This window comes from Dermacentor silvarum, chromosome 4 (genome assembly GCF_013339745.2).
Source record: "Dermacentor silvarum isolate Dsil-2018 chromosome 4, BIME_Dsil_1.4, whole genome shotgun sequence".
NCBI classification, from domain to species: Eukaryota; Metazoa; Arthropoda; class Arachnida; order Ixodida; family Ixodidae; genus Dermacentor; species Dermacentor silvarum.
Genome location: NC_051157.2, coordinates 102997054 through 103012521, shown reverse-complemented (window position 1 = coordinate 103012521; position 15468 = coordinate 102997054).

Genomic DNA, 15468 nt, shown 5'->3' with positions numbered 1-15468 from the left:
CTCATTGCGTTCTTCGACATCAGGCTGCTCGTCCGCCATGAGTTTGTACCACCATGGTACAATCGCCAGCGTCAAATTCTTCGTGGAAGTTCTTAAGAGACTCAAACGAAGGGTTCACCGCGCCCGGCCTGACATCGCGGACGATTGGAAACTCCGCCATGACAACGCGCCAGCCCACACCGCCTTCCTGGTGACCAGCTTCCTGGCTAACTGAAAGGCGTCAACGGTTCCACAACTGTCCTATAGCCCTGACGTCACCTCCTCAGACTTCTTTTTTTCTGCGCTTGAAAACTGCCATAAATTTACATCATTTCGGAACAGTTGACAAAGTCAAGGAAGCTTGCACCAAGACTCTAAATGACATTTCGGAGGGGGCCCACCATGACGCGTTCGATGTCTCGAAATCGCGCTGGAAGCCATGTATCGACGAAGGAGGAGCCTATTTTGAAATATTTTAATGTGTTTTACCGATCTCATCAATAAATTTATGTTATTCGACTCACGGACATTACTTTTCGCACATACGCTGTATATACATAGAGCATACTAAAGCCTATGATTTCCTGCGTCATGATCATTTATTTTGAAAACTGGAAACGTAAGTTTTTTCTGGTACAGTCTTATCAGTACTTTTATTTATTTATTTTCAATACTGTGAGCCCTTTCGGGCTGTTACAGGGTGGGATAATTCACAATACTAAGAGCGAATATACAAGCAGTGTAATACAAGCAACACAATGAAAACTGAAAGTAAAAATGTATAAACACCATACAATAGCATAAACAAAACAGCAGCAGAAATTTCGCAGTACAATGCCAAAAGACATTGAATTTAAACATATAATGATTCTAGGTTTGTCTCAAAATTCGCAAGCGAATTCATACCATCAAATATTTCTGAGTTAAGTTGGTTCCACTCTTCTATAGTTCTGACCAGAAACGAATGTTTGTAAACATCGACTCTAGGCACATAAGGTCTAACAACGTATGGGTGACAGGACCGAGGTGACACTCTGCCAGGAGGCCGCAAGTAGAGTCCGGGATTTAGGTTTAACATGCCATTGTACAATTGATAAAAAAATTTTAGCCTGGCTATTTTCCTTCGTGAAGCTAAATCTGGAAGGTTTGCCTTATCAATCAATGCGGTAACAGATTCAGTTCTCTCGTACTTAGAAAAAATAAAGCGCACAGCAAGACGCTGTACACGCTCGATCTGATTTATTAGAGTTCGTCGATACGGGTCCCACACTATACTCGCGTACTCCAGGGTAGGTCGAACAATCGTAGTGTAAACCTTCAGCTTTACGTCAGGGGACGCTTGCTTTAATTTCCGCCGAAGCATTCCCAGCTTTCGCTGTGCTGATCCACAAATGTTAGCAACATGTTCGTTCCAGCTTAAATTATGTGTGATGGTAACACCCAGATATTTCATCTTCATGGTTCGTCGAATTTCCTTAAGTCCAATTTTGTAATTAAATTGCAATGGGGATTTTTTCGCTGTAACGCTCATGCAGACCGATTTATCAAAGTTAATTTCCATGTCGTATGCTGCACACCAATTAGAAATTACGTTTAGGGAATCATTTAGCAGGGATTGGTCGTGGACGCTCCTCACTCGACAAAATAACAGACAATCGTCCACGAAAAGGCGAACCTCAATTAGTGGGTCCACATCTTTAGCAATATCGTTGATGTAAAGCAAAAATAGCACGGGTCCTATTACAGATCCTTGGGGCACCCCAGAGGTGACAGGCAATGAAGCTGAGTACTCATCAGCTATTTCCACAAACTGCCGTCTGTTACACAAGTACGCCTCAATCCACTTTCCCACCATGGGATTTATACCGTATGTTTTCAGTTTTTGAATAAGTTTTACGTGGCAGACTTTATCAAACGCTTTTGAGAAATCCAGAGCAATAACGTCAACTTGCTCTTTCTGGTTTATAGTGTCTGCAAAATACTGAATTGTTTCAAAGAGCTGCGTAACGGTTGATAAGCGCCTTCGGAAACCATGTTGTTTAGCATAGAATAAATTGTCTTCGGCATACTGAACCAGATATTTGTTAATTATATGTTCAAGTAGTTTGCATACGGTGCATGTTATCGAGATGGGACGATAATTACTTAATTTTAGCTTGTCTCCAGCTTTGAAGATCGGAACAACGCGGGCAACTAACCAGTCATCTGGCAAGGCACCCATTTCGAGGGAAGCAGTGAATATTTCTACTAAAAATTAGAAACCCATTCACAATAACGTTTTAGAAACGCATTCGGTATTTTATCGGGACCAGAACTTTTCCTCACATCTAGATTTAGAAGTAGTGCTACGATTCCTTCTTTAGAAATAATGAAGTCACTAGTACGTTCTTCATTTACCCCAGCTTCTTCTACCAGATATTCTTTCTTAGAGGAAAACACCGTGACAAAGTAGTTGTTAAAAGCCTCAGCCATTCTCAACGGTTCGCTACAGACGGTATCATTGACTAAAACACCATGTATCATTGGCTTTGAAGAAGATAAGTACCTCCAGAATTTTTTCGGGTGATGAGCCATGTAATCAGTCAGCGTAGACGAGAAGAAACGAGTTCGGGCATCTTTCAGCTCTCTTCGTATCTGGGTGCCAAGCGCCGAAATCGTTGCCGCTATCTTTGGAACTTTTTTTCGAGCACGTCGCAGTCGGCGCTTTAAATGAATAATATTGCGGGTTACCCACGGGTTGGCCCTTTCTATTCGCTTAACTTTCCTGGGAACAAAGCGAGATAAACAATGTGATACCAGGGACTTAAAGTGCTCCCACAATTTATTTACATCTTTTTCCTGTGGAAGCATGTCGAAACCTATTTCCAGAGCATCCAGAATTGATGTGTCATCAGCTCGTTGAAAATCGTACACGTATGCTGTTCGGGCTTTAGTTAATTTTTCGTTTGTCGCACTAAGGACAACTACTATAGATTTATGGTCTGATATCCCATCTTCAACAGTGACATCATGGGTGAAAGTTTTATCAGACAAAAATATTAAGTCTAGAATTGACTGGCAATTGTCTTGTATCCGTGTTGGGCAGTTCACTACTTGTACTAGTCTGTGGTTTACCATTATTTCCAACATTACGTCCGCGTGCAAACGATTTAAGGAACCTGAAATTCGGCTATTCCAATCAACACCCGGTAAATTGAAATTGCCCATAAGTACTATTCTGCTTCGCATATTTGTGGTTGCACTCAAATAAGCATCAATTTTCTCAAAAAAGTCCACTGAACTTGTTGGTGATCTATATACTACGCCGATAAGTAATATAGTCTCACCGAGAAATAGCCGACACCAAACGCTTTCATGATCATCGATGTTCGGGAGCGACTCATATTTAAACGTTTTTTTAATCAATAATGCAACGCCATCGGCCCTACTCGTCCTGTCTTTTCGAATAACGTTATAGCAGCTAGGAAATACCTCATCGCTCTGAATGTCAATGTGCAACCAAGTTTCCGTTATTCCTATTATATGGGGATCATATAACAAAGACATGCGTTCAAGTTGTTCATGCTTGTTAGCAATGCTTCGTGCGTTAACATTTATAAGCCTTATTTCCTGTGGCTTTTGATGTCATACATTGTCGCGAGACGCAGAAGCTGAATGTTTAGGCACTTGTACACGAGTATGATTGCACAGGTCCCATGTGTAGGCCATGTGAAGTACTAATGCTTTACTCATCAAATCGACAGCTTTTATGAATGCATAAGTGGTCCATCGTGTGATACCAAGTCTATCTTACCCGGTGTGTCCAAAATAAAGATTTTGGGTAACTTGTTATTCATAATATAGTCTAATGATATTGTAACCATTCGCAAAAGGCACAATTTTTAAATTCTGTCGACAATACGTTGTTCTTTTCTGGTGTAACAGCTAATGAGCTGATTAGAAAGAGGAAATACAACAGTAAAAAAACTCGAGCAATGGGCTAGCAACAACGCGTTAAATATAAATATGAACAAAAATAAGGTGGTCATCTATAGAGTGCCAAAAATGAAACTCTATGCATTGACGAAGTGATAATGTTTATTCAGAAATAGAAACTCTTAGGGTCTTCAAAATAGTTGGTGTGTTATTTACAAAACGCCTGGCCTGGGATAACAAGTGTATATCATACAATATAAATAAGAATTTTTGGAAATACGTCACGCATGCACGCATGTGTGCGGAAGTGCAGCATACACCGGAATTCTCCTAGGCCCTCCGCCAAGCGCAAGTGCGTTATTGAACTTACTGAATTTCTGAAAGTAAATTGCATAAGAAAATTCATAAAGGGCCACTTACTGTACACATGGTTCCTTCGGATTGTAATCGTAATATATGAGAATAACGGCATCGTGACGTGCGATATCGCATGATGGCGTAATATGATGACGTCATCACGCCAAACGCAACGTCACGCCATGATGCCTTCGTCAAGTGATGATGTCGCCTGATGACGTCATGTGATGCCTTTTGTAGAAGTAGCACAATGCACGCTTCCCGTGTCTTAGCATTGTCTCCGGCAGAGGCCCACATTTTTTGTGTGAGCACCGCGCATGCGATCGCGGAAAATTCCTACCAACCAGCTGTAAAACACTCATGTATCGAGCACATCAAGTACTGCGGTTTATTTCAGTATTGTCATACAGACTGCGACGTTGAAAGACAAGCATTGCAACCACACAGCATTAAGCAAATACGCAAGGTGTTAACTTAGACATTTCGAGTTTCCAAAACACAGAGTTGAAGTATAAGTGTAAGCTTATACTTCAGCTCACTAACACAGTGAGCTGGGTGCAGTTAACATTTCTAGGGTGAAAGCGTTTCGACTACTTCCAGCCTGTCAGAAATCTGTAACGTAATTGGAGCTGTCAGAAAAGTGCAACGTAATTGTGCCATTTGCAGATGAACTACAAGTTCGTCTATGTATGCACACGGACGCCTCTCCAGTTAGGATCATGATGACACGGATGCGCACAAAGCACGAAGCTCACTTCGGTGCGTGGAGCCAGTATGAACTCAAAATTAAACATGACAGCCAGAGCTACAGATTCCAGTTTTTTTTTATCAAACGCTTGACAGAAATATTAAACGCACTTCAATTTTATCTTTTATGTGTGGCGGCTTTCACATCGGTTCTCTTTAGTGCTTTATAGAATGTTTATGTAATGAAACTAGAATCACAAACTCAAGCAAAGGAAGTTTTCAGTAGCAGAGAGGAACATCAGATTATTATTAGATTCTACTGAAAGCGCAGAAGCAACTCAGAACTATGGTACGTAACGAAACCAACTCGAGACTACGCGTTATAGCGTGAAATTAACTGCGGCCTGAGTTTCACCCCTTCTCACAGTTCTTCGTACGTTTACAACTTAGTAGCAACTCTGGTCGCCAAAACGCACACTTCCACCCGCATCCTGCAGCCGAGAACCCCATAAGCAAACAGGGATAATTGGAGCGGACTGCAGGCTGGAGCCGCAGACAAGGGAAGAGGTACTAATGAGTCTGGGCGTCTCCAGTTACTGTACAAGCTTCAGTAATTTTTTTTTTGCATTTAAATAGACTGCAGAACATACCTGCAGCAACTAGACGCGAGCGTCTATCAGCTAAAGTTAATATTAGGCGAAATAACAATGTTTCACGTGTGCAAACTGCACTGTGTGTTACATCCGCGCAAGCACACGAATAAATACCAAAACACATAATGAAAGAAAAATTCTTATCCACCCGACTATAGCCGAACGCCATAAAGGCAACCCAGAAAATCATTTTTGCTTCATATTCTTTAAGGCTGTAGCTAGTTTGGAACATTGTTTGATTCGCTTTGATCACTCCTGCGGAACGCAAGCTACTGTGGCCATGACAACTATTAGTCGCAGAACGCCGATGGCGTAAAGGCATTTTAAACACCAGGAACGAAAATGATTGAAAATTTGCGTTGGTTAATACCCTCGATACAGACGGTAAGGGGGGCCCACCAAACGCCGAAAATTAACCCAGAAGTCTGTTGGGTCAATGCTGCCATGTACCAAATACGCGAAGCGATTATTAATGAACAAGCGTTCTATAGTTATCTACACTCTCGCTACATGTATCCGTCCGTACGTTTTCGGTATACAGCGGGGTATCTTCAGAGAAACATGTATTGTGTTTCAATTCTGGCCAGTATTAGAGAGAGTCGAGATTCCGATTCCGATTGATCTATTTTTGCATTTCTTCCTCTTTACAAGGAAAACGCAATATGCTTGAACAGCAGCAATACGCTACAACGATACTAACTTGACGGGGTTCCTGCCAATGCCATCGCATAAAAGACAATGAGCGAAGTATTGATACACAGGAAAGACGGCTTCGAGCAATAAAACGTATTTAGAACCGTCTGTGAAGACGTCTTTATGACGTGACGGCACTTTTTGTCCACAAGAAAAAGCTTAGAAAATCACATATCACAGCTGTAGATGAACATTTTGCGCCTGCGAATTTATGAAAAAGACAAAGCCACTTCCACTAAGCGCTTAACCCATTAAGGACCAAGAAAAATCTACCAGTTACATTTTGCGGATTTCTTGTGTGAGGGGATATTTTCACAATGTAAATACATTGTGAAAGTTTCATGAGTGCCGCTGTATTTTTTGAAATGCTACAATAGTGTACTTTATAAAGTACGCTGGGCCTTTATGGCAGCAATACCTGATGTAGGTTACCAAATGATAAATGCTATATTTTGGAGCTTCAAAAAACAAAAAGGCTTGCAGTGGCGAAGAGTAAAACTTTGCGTAAGCCCTCATATAACCGTCTGGTAGCAAAATGAGCATTTTAGTAGGAAATATTGTTTGCTGGGAGGTGTTTTTACTATTCAAGTGTATAGCATAATTTCACGGAGAAGGACTTTGGTGTTGCTTTCAGAAGCGCAGGCGACAAAAATGTATTATTGACGCAGACCTACACGTGATATCTTAAGATGAATGCAGGTTTTCAAGACGAAAGTATTCAGCCCCCATTTGGTTCAGTGGTAGTTGAAACATTCAACGGACTGGTGGCATCTCCTCCAATAACAGTCGGTTCTTGCATTTCAGTCATGTTATATTATTTGGTCGGCAACATTTTTCTTAGAATTTGCGAACCTTTCAAGAGATGGGATCTTCGTCTGGTTGCTCAATGCGGGCTGCTCTACTTTTAATGCACAACTCATCTCAAGTCGCACAGGAATATAGATCGTCTTTGTTGTTTTCTGTTTCCTACCACCTATTTTCCAATTTGTAATAAAATCCTGCATAAATTATTTACCGTTTTAACTAATGTTCATATGATATCCAAATGGCTTTTTGTTCATCTAAATTTAATGCAACACGGCTCGCTATTTTATTGAGTTGAAGATAAGAGCGTTGTCATGTTTCTCAGCAGCAAGAAAGGAACCAGGAGGAATAATAGCAATCTTGATGTAATCCTTAACATATTTTTTACCTACCATTGTCTCTGAAGTGTTTCTAGTCAGCAAAATATATTCAAAAAATAGTCAGCAAAAAATAATGGTAAAAAAGCCACCGTGTGTGCTTCGAGAACAAGCACACCCCTCTAGCATACAGATAGGCCCAGTGTACATTACAAAGTACACCTACATTCATTTTCTTGCGACGCTATAAATATTTATTGTATATGGAACGTCATGCATTCATCGTTTATGTCATTCCTTTCTAAAACTTCCACACAAACCTCAGCATCGTGAAGCTTATGATATGATTGATAAAACATAAAGATGGTGCATGTACGGCAACACCGGCTATGTTAATAACTTCTCCAAGTTTGGCGATAAATAAATCAAATACATCATGCAGCTGTCAAAAAAACTACAACGGAGCCGTCTTGGCAGGACTGTTCTTAGCAAACTGGCGTACTATGGAACACAGTATATTCATTTTTAATTATTTACTAATGACAATGCTACTGTACTTTTTAAAGTACGGTGGTCCCTAATGGGTTAAGAAAACCTGGCTACGTTTTCTTCTGAGCAGACGACCTTCCCGTCTGGCTTTAACGCTTTCTGCTCAGCCGCCATTTTGTTTTGAGAGTGAAATAGCCTTAATCACTTTTGACTTCGATGCAGTCTTCGCCGGCTTAGTCAGAATTGGAACCAGACATAGGTGGCCTGTGTCTGCTTAGCTATCTCTTCAGCCGCTTGCGGCGAATATTGGAATACAGCCGTGGTACATTATTTAGCCAAATATAAAGTACAAATTCGGGCTCAACAAAAAAAAATATTCGGTTGAAATTTAACTACGACGTTCTAATTGTGGAATTGTCACCAATTAGAGCATGGCGCATGTGAATGTAGTGCAAACAACGACCAGCGGCAAGATCTCTTCGTCTGCAGAATCGTTAATTTCATTCATTCTATTCCGCACAGTACAATGTGGTGCGTAAATGGATCCTTCTGGAAGGTTAAACAGCGGCGTATTTCACAGTGACACGACTCACGTATGTGTATGTCGAAGCGGGGACTGGTCTCTGGATACGCTATAAGTGAACCTGCTTTCAATCCTGTCTGGTCTCAATTTTCGCATTGGCGAATATTACCCAAAGCCTGTAGAAACATGCATGAGTTTATTTGTTAAGTGAGTAATTAATTATCGGTTATTACTAGTCTCACATGTCCTCCTGTGAGAAGCAACTGTTATCGAATAAATAATTATCTAATCGTTAACTTACCAATTTTCAAAGGAAATACTTTGTAATTAGCACACAACCAAATTCCACGTTTCTACGAGTACTCTTGGTGCAGGCGCTTCTTTCAATGTTACAGTATTTTTCCACAGAAGAGCTTGTCGCGCGCCTTTCTTCTTTTTTCTTCACTGGCCTGTAGGTCTCACCAACTTGTCCTAGCGGTAGACAGGTGGCTTCAGAAAGAAGAGACACCACTTGCGCCGTGGAAAATCCAGTGGTGATCCATCAAGACAATCGGAAGTAATCATCAACAGATTACGCTGCCGTAAGTGTCCCCCCATTAAACCTATATTTAGACAGGGTTGGTCTGGTGGTATCACTCCTGTGTCAATTCTGCCGAGAAGTACAATCCATAGAACACTGTATTTGGAGATGTCACTGGTATAAATTACTGAGAAAAAGATTTCTGGAAATTGTACTTGCTAAATTAGGGGTAAACTTAACATCAGAAATGGTATTAACTTCCGGTGCCTAGGTACTGGGTTTTAGCCACAGGGGACGTTTTTGATGCCGCTTGTGGTTTCATTCAGTCAACGAAACGATTAGGATTTTAAATACGTGTTTATAAATTATCTTAGTGATATTTGTGTGTTAAATCCTAGCATTACTATTATAAATTGTTCTTTTTAGAAAAATTGTTGATCTGGTTGTTTTGATTGCTCAATTGCACCTTACTTGTTTCTTGAAAAATTATGTCAAAATCAGGTGCACAATTCTTGGCCAATCCCCCAGGGTGGAAGTGCGCCATATTATAAGCTCCTCATCATCATCAGTCCACGGTCGGGTCTCGTATTCTTTCGTATATGTTTGGTAGACCCATAACCACCCCGATGCAGAGAGTGCTTCAGTGTTCGGTAAAGTAATTCAGCGACAGGGTCCTCAACAATAGAGAAATATGCCCCAATTGTTGCGCCCGAGAATAGTGTTTTAAAGCAAATGCGCCAAGCGTCTCCACGCAACTGGCTAGCATGCGATAAACTTTTAAGGGCGTGTCTACGGCTGCCTTTTGAGGCTTGCCTGTGTGGCGTTATTCTGCTTATAGTAACCGTGACATGCGATCACAGGATGGAAGGCTCTGTACGAGCTGTAACAGTGGTCGACGCCGCCAAGGTAAGTCGTGCTTCTCCGTACCACTACCGTGTTGTTCTGCCCCCCCTGCCCGCCAGTGACGCCTTTATTACCACTGTCTTGCTGCGTTGCGACATTGCAGGACGGCCTTATAGGATCGATGATTTTTGCAAGTCCTTAACGGACATCAATGTGAGACAGCAGATGAGCGGAAAAGACGCCTACCAGATGCCACTTGTCCGATTGGTAAATTTCTGAACCGAAGACCCCAAGAAGACGCTACTCTGTGCAGGCCACATAATTTTTAGGGATCGTACGTGCTCGGTGATTGGTCCTGAAAAACGGGAGGTGCACGTGTGGAGTGTGCTCTTCGGTCCTCCGTCCTCGGACTCCCCGCTCTACCTCCTGGAGCTTCGATCAGGCCGCCCATTGTGCCAGCTGTCCGCCAGCATGTCGCATGCCGCGCCAACAGGCACTTCTACATCAACCATCTCGGCCTCGACTACCCCATGCAGCCTCTCCGTATTGGATTGTCAGTGGGCATCAGCTTGATCCCCATCTGTTTGCTGGACTTCGCGGTGATGACGTCGAGGATTGGCTGGATGACTACGATCGAGTGAGTTCGGCTAACCATTGGCACGATCCGTCGAAGCTACGTCACGTCGTCTTTTATCTCACAGGAGTAGCGAAGACTCGGTTATTCAACCATGAGGTTGATTTCACGGACTGGGGCACTTTCAAACAGCAGCTCCGACAAATACTTGGCACACCCGCGCTTCGTTCCGCCCTCGCAAAAAAGACGCATGACACTCGCAAGCAACAACCCGGGGAGTCCTATACGTCGTACATCGAGGATGTGCTTGCTCTTTGTCGACGCGTGAACACGGCCCTGACCGAATCAGACAGGGTTCGCCACATCCTCAAAGGCATCGGAACTATCGCTTTGAATGCGTTAGCCCTCACGAACCCCGCTACCATCGCTGATATCGTCACTACTTGCCAGCGCCTTGACGAACTCGAATCAGTAGGGTTGCAGGCAGACACCTCTGTACCCACTACCACCGATGACCCCGCGTTACGAGGAATGATCCGCGCAATAATTCGAGAAGAATTTCAGTATCTTGGCTTCGCCGCAGGGCCTATGCCTCTTCATGCCTCGGATAGCAATCTGCGAGACGTTCTCAAGGAGGAATCGGCATCCATGGCTGGTGCAGCGTACACGGAACATCTAACCCCTAGGGCCCTACCAATGTACGCACAAGTAGCCGCACTTTCTCCAGTCATCGTCCCACCTATGCCTCGAACACCAACGCCGGCCCACATGGCTTCCATGAATACCAGCGTACCTACCCAACCAAGCTATCCGCAGTGGCGTCCGCCTCGTCCTATCTGCTTTTACTGCGGCTATCGTGGCCACATAGCACGTCTTTGCCGCAAGCGCCAGCAAGACGAGCGTCGTGGATATGACCTATACGAACGGGATGACTTTTCGCCCGGAGCTACTTTCCAACGTCTGCATGACCAACGCCATCCTTGTTCTCCACCGCGCGGCAGCTCTCCATCGCCTACTGTAGCATCCGAGACGGCTCCGACGTACCGTCCTGCGAGACGCCGCTCGCCGTGACCCCTTCGCTGCTCTACGTCCCTACTTAGACCTGCTACTCAATTCGCTGAACGTCGTCCGGAAAACTAAATTACGCAGCTTTTGGAGGAAAAGCTGCATCGAACGATAGGACAGCAATTCCTCCATCGCATCCGTGCAATATGAAATTTTTTGTAGTAGAAGATGTACAAGTAGAATCTTTGATTGGCACTGGTGCTAGTGTTTCAGTTATTCACCGTGAATTGTGTTCGCGACTCCGGAAAGTTACGGCCCCCTTTGATGGGCCTACACTACTTGCTGCTCAAGGGGCCACCATTCGACCTACTGTCATGTGCACTGCTCGTATTTCCATCGATGGACTTCTGCATTACGCACAATTTGCAGTGCTGAGTTCGTGTGCCCAGCAGGTTTTATTAGGATGGGATTTTCTTTCTATGGCCTCCGCCTCCATCAACTGCCGGCAACGCGTTCTCCACATGACCGACACGACCTATTCACTTCATGCAGAAGACACACCACTTCACTTGCTTGCTGCAGAAGATACCGCCCTACCTCCTCGCCATCAGAGTATTGTTACTATCACGTCTGACGTCATTGACCGCGGCGACGAGCTCGTACTACCATCTGCACGCTGTCTCGCAAGTGGGATAGCCTTTGAATCAAGGTTGGTTCGGTTTTATGATGGCTCTGCACTTCTCTACGCTACAAACCCCACATCCGAAAAGATTCTCGTACCTAAAGGCACTACATTGGCTTGCGCCACTGAATCGGAGTCTATCTCTGTTGTTTCCTTTAAAGCAGCTTCCTCTGAAGTTCCCTCTATTGGACGGGCCGCATCTCCTTCTGCTCTTGCAGCTGCCATTAGTTCCGACCTGACACCTTCACAGTCACAACAGTTGCTTGCTTTGCTCCAAAAACATGAAGCTTTATTTGGCGCGCATTCCACTTCGATGGGAAAGACTTCGATTACGACGCATCGGATAGAGACAGATGGTACATCCATCGTGCACCGTCGACCGTATCGCGTATCGCTAGCCGAGAGGAAAGTAATTGGCGAGAACGTCACCGACATGCTCCAATGGAACATAATACGCCCCTCTGCTAGCCCTTGGTCATCCCCCGTTATTTTGGTTCGCAAAAAAGACGGCTCCCTGCGATTTTGTGTCGACAACCGAGCACTCAACAAGATCACACGCAAGGACGTAAACCATATGGCGCGAATAGACGATGCCTCGGATTGCCTGTAGGGTGCCGAGTACTTCTCGAGTCTCGATCTGCGTTCCGGCTACACTGGCAGATACCTATGCATGAGGACGATAAAGAGAAAACAGCGTTTTCAACACCAGATGGGCTCTACGAGTTTAATGTCATGCCATTCGGCCTCTGCAATGCGCCCGCAACGTTCGAGCGCATGATTGACACCGTTCTTCGTGGCCTGATGTGGAAGACTTGCTTGTGCTATCTGGACGATATTCTTGTTTTCTCGTCAACCTTCTCTCAACACCTCAAACGTTTGGACGGAGTTCTCACGTGCCTTGCCAACGCTGGGCTTTAGCTAAACACAAAGAACTGTCATTTTGCGAGCAAGACAATCAAGGTGTTAGGTCACATTGTGAACAAGGACGGCATTCGTCCTGATCCTGACAAGGTTTCGACAGTTCGGCACTTCCCTTGTCCCGAAGAGACCAAAGATTCGCGTAGTTTCCTAGGCGTCGCTTCCTATTTTCGCCGATTCATATGAGACTTCGCCTCAATAGCGTCACCTCAGCACAAATTACTGAGTTCTTATATTCCCTTTGTGTGGTCTCCCGAATGTGAATCAGCGTTTTTCCATCTGAAGCGCGCTCTCGCATCTGAACCAGTGCTTCACCATTTTGATGAAGCTGCCCCTGCCCTCCTGCATGGCTACCTGCATGGAACCACCCACAAGGCTACCTACAGTTACCATACGCAAACCAACGGCCTAACAGAGCAATTTCATCGCATGCTATCACACATGATAGCCATGTACATCGAACCAGATCACAGAAACTGAGACGCAATTTTGCCATTCGTGACTTTTGCGTATAATACCGCCGTTCAACGCACGACCGGTTACTCGCCATTCTGCCTTGTCTATGGTCGTTCGCCCTCTTCCTGTCTTGACGTTTCTTTCTTCGCGCCCACTGTCACTCGGTGTCCATCCTCCTGGGAAGAATATGTGTCCCGCATTCTGCGTTGTCGCCAGCTCGGCCGCATCAACACCGAAGCACGGCAACAGGACCGCAAGCAGCATAACGACACCTCTCATCGCGTCGCGTGCTTCCGCCCTGGCGAATAAGTGCTGCTCTGGACACCAGTTCGTTCTCTTGGCTTGTGTGACAAGTTCCAGCTTCGGTTGATCGGCCCCTACAAAGTCTTGGAGCAAACCTATCCGGTTAGTTATCGCGTGGCACCTGTTATTGTTCCAAATGACCACCGTTGCAGCACCGCTGAGGTTGTCCACGTTTCCCGTGTGAAGCCTTTCAGGAGGCGTTCTCCGTCCCCTTGAATTGCGGCCAGGATGGCCGCTCTCGCACGGGGGGAAATTAGTGTGGGCATTTATTATGCTATTCATTATGATCTGTACATGATCATCATCACATGGGGTTAGCATGGGGTTCTTCTTCATCATCGCTTGTGGGGCTCTCTCTTGTGTGTCAGCTGTGCTTTGGGTGTGGTCGGTTCACCGCATCCCCGACGCGCCATAAACGTCGTGATAACTGCTGCGTCGCAAGATATATTTTTTCTTAGTTTTTTTCACCATTATAGCGACCAGCGTTCGCAGGGGCACACACCTGTAACACATATCTGCCCACAGTTTGAGGCTGCAATATCTTCGGGATCGACCCCTATTGGAGGCTATACTTGGCGACAGCTTTCCTTGACAGCACTGTGGAAGCTACAGAGCCGAACCGCCCGCATGCGCGCGCGCCAGGAAATAGTACCCATTTTATTTTCTGATTGTAAGAGTTACTTGGCCCGAATAAATAAAACTTTCTTAATTATACATATTGAACACGTATGGGAAGCTGTTAATGGAAAAAAAATTACCGTGCGCCTTAATTTTTTTCTTTTTTATTTCTTGCACGGCACCACGATTTCCGCACGCCTGATGCTTGCTCTCGGAGTAAACATGGCGTCCCCGGTGCCAGCGGTAACGTGTGTGGCCGCAAGCTCTCCTTTTCGTTCTCCGAGGAGGCTATACTCTAAGTGTGACAAGAAGTGGGTCTCCAAACAAACCAAGCAGGTTATCTGCAAAATCTACGCTGGAGTAAGGCGCCGTCAGCCCGAGCTGGTCGACGAATTCTGTGTGCCGGACTGTCGCCGAACTCACCGGAGTGAGTATGCGAACGGTAACTCGAATCAAGGCTGAAGCTCTGCGGGCCCCACTCTCCTCTCCAAAGCGCAAGAAACTTGATTTCTCGGTCTCGGGCGAAGCTGGGAAGCGCATGATCGCCAAGACGAGGCTGCTGCGTTACGACACGTTTGCGTTGGCAGCATTGCGGTGCAAAGTGCAAAGCTATTTCATGCGCAATGAACTGCCTACGGCCAAGAAGCTACGCAACGACGTGATAATCGACCCCGACATGGACGTGCCGACGATCAGCACTCGTACGATGCAACGAATGCTGAATGACTTGGGGTTCATCTTCCGAAAGAGAAAAAGGAATTCCGCGTTGCTCGAAAGAGACGACATCGTTGCTTGACGTCGAAAGCACCTCCGAACAATCCAAGAAATGCGGAGGCAGCAGCGGTAAGTTCTTGCGTTCTTTTAATTTCTGCAAACTTTCGTTGCGGCGTGCTTGTTGGTAAAAGTGTAGACGCGAATGGTGAGCACGCGTGTGTACCTAACGGTGAGCGAAAACGAGAGGTATGCTTTGCATCAGTGATCGCCAAACGTGTGCTGTTTACGCGAGTGATCGAAAGCCTTACATAATCCTAACTTAAGTTGCAGCAAAATTCCCCAGTAAAATAAGGTATCTGTTCATGTTTGCGCTTGTGCGGTGGATAATAGCATACATAATAGTATTAGAAAACAGCCG